The sequence below is a fragment of the Sardina pilchardus genome, chromosome 19 (assembly GCF_963854185.1).
Source record: "Sardina pilchardus chromosome 19, fSarPil1.1, whole genome shotgun sequence".
NCBI lineage: Eukaryota > Metazoa > Chordata > Actinopteri > Clupeiformes > Clupeidae > Sardina > Sardina pilchardus.
Window position 1 is genome coordinate 31,124,477 of NC_085012.1, and position 9,214 is coordinate 31,133,690.

The 9,214-nt window shown below is 41.6% G+C and overlaps 1 long non-coding RNA gene across 2 annotated transcripts; it reads left to right on the plus strand.

Annotated features, from left to right (window-relative positions):
* The first annotated feature begins 235 nt into the window (after positions 1-235).
* Positions 236-2,613, plus strand: LOC134066467 (uncharacterized). Of its 2 annotated transcripts, XR_009936447.1 has the most exons (5): positions 236-314; positions 1,205-1,322; positions 1,470-1,555; positions 1,773-1,908; positions 2,179-2,613. It is a non-coding gene; the product is annotated as an uncharacterized LOC134066467 (long non-coding RNA). The 2 variants fall into 2 exon arrangements; XR_009936446.1 differs by lacking the exon at positions 236-314 and having other exon boundaries at positions 337-1,322.
* Positions 2,614-9,214: the final 6,601 nt, after the last annotated feature.

The following is a 9,214-nucleotide window of genomic DNA, read 5'->3' on the forward strand; positions in this document are numbered from 1 at the left end:
TCCCTTTTTTAATCTTATATTTCTTTTAACTCATAATGACATACCAGAGACGGTTGAGAAAGTCAATTTGATGTCAAGAATTAAGGCTTTGATCACACTATTGAGCAAGCATAACACATTTCAGCCTAATAATTTTCCACGATTGTTTTTAACGGCTGCTTATCGCCTCTTGATAAGCGCATGCGCACACGCAGTAATTCCCATCCCCCACCCCTGACTTTTCAACTCCAGCGAGAGTGACTTCACTTCAACCGTCACTTTTCAATCATGAATCTGACTGCAATTTTCAACTCTGTACAAACATCATATTCAAGGTAAGAATTACAGTACTTTTGTATGCCAATTGAAAACGGGAATTTATTAGAAATGTATTGTTTTCACAATGAAATGTCAACCAAAGCCATTATTGTCATGTTAGAATCAGCATAGCACATATCGATAGCTAGAACTAGCGAGCTAACGTCGCTAGCGTTAGCGATGTTAGCTGTTAATGTTAACTTTTCCAGTAACTAACTTAACCATCATGTGGGATTTTTCGAATGATAGTCAATATCATATCTAGCAATAATTCAGTCTGATATGTCGTTATGAATGTAGAGTTTTAGTTTGAATGAAATATCAGACGCAAGTAGCTTAGCTTAAAGTGGCTGTTACCATGCAGGCTGAAGGCTGAAGTTAGCTAGCAGACAGACACAGGTGAAAGTTGTTAACGTTAGCAGCTAGTTAGTAACATTACTTTGCGAACTCCATGGGACATGGGTAGTTAACATTAAACTTAATACATGTAGTGTTGATGCATAATATGTAGTGTTGCTATAACTGGAAAGAGGACCAGTAAAACAAATTAATGAAGTAGGCTGATGTGTAAGTTATCTCACCCCTAATTTAGGAACTGTAGTTTTGCATAGTCATGCTCATAGATCCGTCATATAGTGGATGTGAAAGGGGAGCATTTGGGGAATTTCAATTACCAGAAATATCATGCCGATAAGTAAAGGGATCTTTAGTTTGTGAAGGGTAGTGTTTGGCTAAATGGTATTCATTTTATAGCCTTTATTTGCCCAATGTTTGGTGACTTAAATTGAGGCATGTGTTTATTTAAGATGCATGTGACTGTAGTAGTGCTTCAGTGATGGTCTTTTCATGTTCTGTGTGTTTTGCAATGTATTAATTAATGTAAGCCTCTTTCTGTTCCCTCTGTTAGTAGGTGGTGTGAGGACTGCTGCCCTGAGAACGCTGTGTCAGAGACACTTAGGCTGTGTGCATTTTGGAATGTTCCAAATGTGTGTCACTTCCATAAGGAAGAAGTTCCAAGCCTGCAAGTGAGTTCACTCACCAAATAGAGACACACGCATATAGCATTTAATATGTGTGCATGTACTGTATTTGTGTCTGTAACTGTTTAGTTTATCCCCTCCTTTCATGTTTCTGTTATGACTTTGTGGGCTCAACTGCCAACAACTGTCCAGGGCGAAGTCGGTCTACCCTGATGGCACTACCTGATGGCACTACCCTGATGATGTCTGTTAGCCATGGCTGCTGCCCTCAACATGGTGTAAGTGTTTGTGTTTTATTTATGTTCATAAATAAACTGATATCAAGAAGTAACATAGATGGTGACAAGGGTGGCAAGGGTGCCTCATGGCAAGGTAATTATCATTTCTATTTCTACATCTGATTGCCTTGCTTATTTTTTAAAGCTATGATTTGTTTTGTATGGCAATTGCTGTTTATTAACAAATTATATGGCAATTGCTGTTTATTCTTTTTAGGAGCCATCCAGAAGTCCCAGCCTGGAGCCAGAGGCTGCTATTGCAAGTCAGATGGGAGATGGCCTACAGTATGTTAGGCATCAGAAAAGTGGTGTTCGCATGAAGGCAGAGTTGCCGCAGGCAATTATGAGATTAGGTATGATATCACATAGACATACTTCTGTTCAGAAGTGTAGGGTCACTTCGAAATGTCCCCTTTCCAAAAAAAAAAACACTGGACATATCAAAGTGAACTCCCAAACTTTGCTATGGTGGTGTATTGTACACATCTGCATTACTTCTATCTATTGCACCTGACTAGTGTGGGTTTGCTTTTATTTGTCACACAACCGGAGTAGTTTGCATTAATTACTGTATATTCATGAACGGGGTCAATTGTAATGTATGCTTTCTTTCTCTTTTTCAGACACTTGACATTTACTGCGAAAGGTACCATCAGAGCACCTCTCCCTACCCTGCAGGATACCTATACCAGAAGAGTACAACAACGGCCCAAAAGTATTTCAAAAGACATTTCACGCTCTGACCACGGACTGTTTAAACCACTGAGGTCAAGCAGACGTCTCTGTTCCCACGTGGCAGACTGAGGGAACACCCACAAAACAGACTGGGGATGAGTTTCTTTACTCCGCATCCTGTACACACACAACTCCTTATACTACATTACATAGACTTGCCAGTTGCCATACTGCACTTACACACACTGCGCTTTTAACCCCCTTATCTGTGTCAAATCAGATAAGGTTGTGGTTGTGTTCAAACCATGTCTACTGTTGTCTGTCAACATCCACTTCAGTCATACATTTGAAATGTCTTAAATAAATAACAAAAGTTAAAATTGTTTTATTGTCTGCAGTTAACTGAAATATTTTGGAATATGAGTTATTCTATTAATGATTGCTCATGTAAGTTCAATTGAATTCACAGTATTTAACTGACCTAGCTTTTACAGGGAAACAACCAATACTGTAAATACAACTAAAAAAAAAACAAATCTTAATTTAAAATCAATTGTTTTTCACTTTACAGCGAATACATAAAATACTGTAAATGAAAATGCGGTACCTTTACTGTAAAAAGTATTCACAGTAACTTACTGGCAACAATTGGCCAGTAAGTTACCGTAAATGGAAATACAGCACCTTTACTGTAAAAGGTTTTCACAGTAACTTACTGGCAACAATTGGCCAGTAAGTTACTGTAAATGGAAATACAGTGCCTTAACTGTAAAAGGTATTCACAGTAACTTACTGGCAACAATTGGCCAGTAAGTTACTGTAATTGGAAATACAGCACCTTTACTGTAAAAGGTTTTCACAGTAACTTACTGGCAACAATTGGCCAGTAAGTTACTGTAAATACGACTGAAATCACAGTATTTAATTGTTTTTCATTTTACAGTGAATATATAAATACTGTAAATGGAAATACAGTACCTTTACTGTAAAATATATTCACAGTAACTTACTGGCCAATTGTTGCCAGTAAGTTACTGTAAATTTTACAGTAAATTTTTTACAGTGTACTTGTGGACTGTATCGCTACTGTGGATTACCTGAACTCTGTGGGCTAGCTGTGGCAACTAGAGGTAAATCCACAACATCGGGAAAAGACAGCTTTTGTTACCAAACAGGGCCTTTGGGAGTTCAATGTCCTTCCCTATGGACTTACAAACGGTCCAAGTACAACCCCTGGCAAAAAATATGGAATCACCAGTCTTGGAGGATGTTAATCAAGTTGTTTAATTTTTTAGAAAAAAGCCAGATCACAGACATGACACAACACTAAGTTCATTTGAAATGGCAACTTTCTGGCTTTAGGAAACATGAAAGGAAATCAAGAAAAAAATTCATTAATCAGTAACAGTTGCTTGTTTTAGACCAGCCAGAGGGGAAAAAAATATGGAATCACTCAATTCCAAGGAAAAAAATATGGAATCATGAAAAACAAATTGACAAAAGAACACTTCAACGCACCACTAGTACTTTGTTGCACCATCTCTGGCTTTTATAACAGCTTACAGTCTCTGAGGCATGGACTTAATGAGTGACAATCAGTACTCTTAATCAATCTGGCTCCAACTTTCTCTGATTCCAGTTGCCAGATCAGTTTTGCAGGTTTGAGCCTTGGGATGCACCATTTTCTTCAAATTCTACTACAGATTTTCAATTGGATTGAGCATTATCGAAGATGTAACGATCACCGTCTCCCCAATGCCTTTACCTGACATGCAGCCCCATATCATCAACGACTGAGGAAATGTGCATGTTTTCTTCAGGCAGTTGTCTTCATAAATCTCATTGGAATGTGGATATAAGATGAAAGTCATATTCAGTGATGAATCGCGTTTCTGCAATGGGCAAGGTGATGATGCTGGAACTTTTGTTTGGTGCCATTTCATTGAAATTAATGAAGACAACTGCCTGAAAAAAAACAAGGTCATTGATGATATGGGGCTGCATGTCAGGTAAAGGCATTGGGGAGATGGCGATTGTTACATCTTCAATAATGTTTATATTATTATTTATTATATAAAGTTTATATTGACATTTTGGACACTTTTCTTATCCAATCAATTGAAAGGATGTTTGGGGATGATTACATCATTTTTCAAGATGATAATGCATCTTGTCATAGAGCAAAAACTGTTGAATTCCTTGAAGAAAGACACATAAGGTCAATGTCATGGCCTGCAAATAGTCTGGATCTCAATCCAATTGAAAATCTGTAGTAGAATTAAAGAAAATGGTGCATCCCAAGGCTTCAACCTGCAAAACTGATCTGGCAACTGGAATCAGAGAAAGTTGGAGCCAGATTGATGAAGAGTACTGATTGTCACTCATTAAGTCCATGCCTCAGAGACTGCAAGCTGTTATAAAAGCCAGAGATGGTGCAACAAAGTACTAGTGGTGCGTTGAAGTGTTCTTTTGTCAATTTGTTTTTCATGATTCCATATTTTTTTCCTTGGAATTGAGTGATTCCATATTTTTTTCCCCTCTGGCTGGTCGAAAACAAGCAACTGTTACTGATTAACTAATTTTTTTCTTGATTTCCTTTAATGTTTCCTAAAGCCAGAAAGTTGCCATTTCAAATGAACTTAGTTTTGTGTCATGTCTGTGATCTGGCTTTTTTCTAAAAAATTAAACAACTGGATTAACATCCTCCAAGACTGGTGATTCCATATTTTTTGCCAGGGGTTGTACATTCCAGCGCCTAATGGAGCTAGTTCTCACTGGGTTGCAATGGATAAAATGTCTCGTTTATTTGGACGATATCATAATTTTTGGAAGGACGTTTGTGGAACATGTCTCACGCCTGGGGGAAGTATTGGGGCGTCTTAACTCTGCTCAGCTGAAAATCAAGCCTAGCAAATGTAACTTGTTCTCACAAAAAGTGACCTATTTAGGCCATGTTATTTCAGCCGAGGGAGTCTCTACAGACCCGGCAAAAATTGAAGCTGTGCGCTCATGGCCTACGCCCACTAGTGTCCATGATGTCCGGAGTTTCTTGGGGTTAGCTTCGTATTACAGGCGGTTTGTGGCTAATTTTGCATCTATAGCACAGCCTCTTCACAGACTGACAGAAAAAAAAGTCCCGTTTCATTGGACAAATGACTGCCAGCGTGCTTTTGAGATTCTGAAACGTAATCTAACCACCGCCCCAATTCTGGTATACCCGGATATAGCCAAGCAGTTTATCTTGGATACGGATGCCTCTGATCACGGTATAGGAGCTGTGTTATCACAACTGCATGACGGCCAGGAGTGTGTTGTTGCATACGGCTCTCGGGCTTTGTCAAAGGCCGAGCGTAACTACGCTACTACTAGAAAAGAATTATTAGCTGTTGTATATTTCACCAAATACTTTCGTCACTATCTACTGGGGTGTGAATTTCTATTACGGACAGATCACAGCTCACTCCAGTGGTTGCATAACTTCAAAGAACCTGAGGGGCAGGTTGCTCGATGGTTAGAGCAGTTGTCGTCATTTCGCTACACGATCCAGCACAGACCCGGGAAGCGTCACAGTAACGCTGACGCACTATCTCGTTGTTTGGTGGGAGCACGAGGTTAGCGAGGTCAGTGTGAGTGACCCAGAACCCGGTTTTGATTTATTCAATAGACAGCGGAATGACCTAGTTTTGCAACAAGTGATTTATGGTAAGGAAAGGGGGGGTATATGTGCACCACACGAATGGGCTACCTGCCCACATTTAAAGGTTTACATGGCCCTTTGGGATAGACTCCGGCTGTGTCGGGGTGTATTGGCACTTACTGAGGAGGGTAATGCAAGTCGAGCTGTTATACCAGAGTCTATGGTCCCCGTGGTACTGGAAAGTCTACATAACAACAAGACCGGGGGTCATTTGGGGACTGAGAAGCTGTTGGACAGAGTTCGGACACGTTTTTTCTGGCCGGGGTGGGTAGAAAGTGTCAAGGCATGGTGTAAAATTTGCTCTGACTGTGCTTCAAGTAAAATCAGTGGGCCAGCGCCCAGGGCACCGTTGCAGACCTCTCAGACCTCTAGACCCTTCGAAAGAGTTGCCATGGATATATTGGGCCCGCTACCACTGTCGGATAAAGGCAATGTATATATCCTGGTCATCGCTGATTATTTTACCAAATGGGCAGAGGCTTTTCCTATGCCCAATCAGGAGGCTAAAACTGTTGCCGAAATATTTGTCACAGAGTTTGTTTTGAGATACGGGGCACCACGCACCTTGCATACAGACCAAGGGAGGAATTTTGAATCCCATCTTTTTCAGCAGATGTGCACTCTACTTGATATACATAAAACCAGAACTAGCCCCTATCACCCCAGCTCAGACGGGCTTGTAGAGAGGCTCAATCGCACTTTGACCACAATGTTGTCCAATTTTGTAAACTCCAACCAATCAGATTGGGATGTGATTTTACCATATGTGATGATGGCTTATCGTAGCAGCATACAGTCTAGCACCAAATATACACCATACGAAGCTGTTTTTGGGCGCCAGATTGTGTTGCCAGTTGACTTATTGTGGGACCGGGATGATGAGTGCTATGATGGGTTGAAGGAGTATGTGCACTGTATGAAACAAAAATTGTGTTCAGTGGCAGGAGCTATACAGCGACACCAACAAGCAGCATCAGAAAGCCAGAAGGGGTTTTATGATTTAAAAATTTCACATCAGTATTATGAGCCTGGGGAGAAAGTGTGGGTGCGGGATCAGAGAAGGAGGAGAGGGCAATGTCCCAAACTTAAGAAAAAGTTCAGTGGCCCCTACTTAGTCTTGGAGAGACTCTCGGACGTTCTATACCGGCTTAGAGGGAGTACTGGGGAATCAATCATACACTTTAACCGACTGAAGCCCTGTTACGATAACCAAAGCTTAGTCCCGCTCCAGGAACATGCCTTGGAGGGGGGACAGTCTGCCGGACGTCCACTCGGGAACAGCAGACAGCGACGAGGGGGAAGATCAATGGCGCCTTCCCTGCCACCAGTCTTGGTCCTGCCAACGCCTGCTGACACTGCAGGAGCTGCAGAGTTGGAGGGAGGCCAGCCAGTTGGATGGGGCAGCATGGCTGGTGTGACCCTCACAGGAGAAGACCATTTGGTGCCTTCAGCGGTGCAGGAGGGAGGGCAACATCAGCCCAGACCCCTGCATGATTCCCTTTCGGGAGACCAACAACAGACCCAGTCAGGGCGGGAGTTCAGAGGGCCCGAGCTGCCTGTATCGGATGACACTTCAACAGGTACCGTTCCATCTTCACTGCAGCGGCAGCAGGAGGCCGAGCCGGTGGCGTTGGTTGGGGGACCGGGGCCACCTGCACGGGATCCTGCTCCACGGAGTCTCGGGCAGCCCCGACCCCAGCGACAACGGAAAGCTCCCCACTGGTTTAAAGACTTTGATGTAGATGTACAGAATATCGGATGCGAGGGCGCCATCCTCTTCAAAGGGGGGGGCAGTGTAGTGAACGGTGTTTACTGGCCACGACGGCTGTGCCCCCACTGAACAAATTGAATGATTGACTGATTGATTGAGGAGTGGTACACCTGCAGCTTGTCGACTGTGGATGGTGATCAGGGATAAAGAGTTGCGATTTGGGGCATACGAGAGAGAGCTCGGGCTGGTGTGAGTCGCGCGGCCAGTGCGTTTGGCTACTTGTGGACTCTATCGCTACTGTGGATTACCTGAACTGTGAGCTAACTGTGGCTACTTGTGGACTCTATCGCTACTGTGGATTACCTGAACTGTGAGCTAACTGTGGCTACTTGTGGACTCTATCGCTACTGTGGATTACCTGAACTGTGAGCTAACTGTGGCTACTTGTGGACTCTATCGCTACTGTGGATTACCTGAACTGTGAGCTGTGGCTACTTGTGGACTGTATCGCTACTGTGGATTACCTGAACTCTGTGGGCTAGCTGTGGCAACTGGGACTCCACGAACGAACAGGCTTGTGAGTGTGTGTGTGTTGTGCGTGTGTGTGCGGGCATAGTTAGCCCCAGGCCGGGGTTAATGGCCAGTCCCTTCCCTTAGCATAACTCCGCCATAGAGAGGGCTGTTTTAGGTGGGTTGTGTGCGGATGAATGCAGGGTGGGTGCATTCGGGAGGTTGGGTTGTGTGTCAACTTCAAATAAATTGTAAAACGTGACTCCCTGTCTCTGTGTGTGATTTGACTCCTCCTCCGACCACGAAACAATTATTACAATATGAACAAGTTATCGATAAATGTTTAATGTCTTCTGTACTTCTTCTTGGAAGTATTGCCTGCACATTGTCAGGGCATGTCCTAATAATTTATAAAAACTACATACATGTTTTGTTCATAACTAGTATATTGTCTAATACTCCTGGATACAATGGATATAGATATTCAACCAAATTTAATACATTTAAATATGTATGTATGCGCATATCTTAATTAATGTTTCAATGTCTTTTATTTCAATCGCACTAAATGATATACAAGCTAATCTTAATGCAATAACAACATAGCTATGAACTACATAAAAATAGCATACAAACTATTTACAAATAATATTTTGAATATTTTGCAAAGTCTACAAATAATGCACAGTTCATTTGGAGAGACTGAAGTTGTTTATTTTATTTTTGCTGAAAGACTTAACTGTTTATAAATGTTTACTTCTTATCTATTTCATCATTACATAGCCCTTTACTAATGTTTTTCAAATGAGTAATAACATACATATATAACATTAACATAGTATTTCTTACTCATTTACAAATATTTGTACATGTTTTGTGCATGATTAGTTCATTATTTACTAAGTGTTACTAATGCTTTATAAGCGACCGTTATTCTAAAGTGTTACCATATTTTTTTAATGTCAGACTATCGATGCACATGCCTAGTGTTGATAGAACAATGTTAGAAATAAAACGAACCTTTCATCGCATTGCAATAGCCTACTTTGTTCCCTGTATGGCAGTG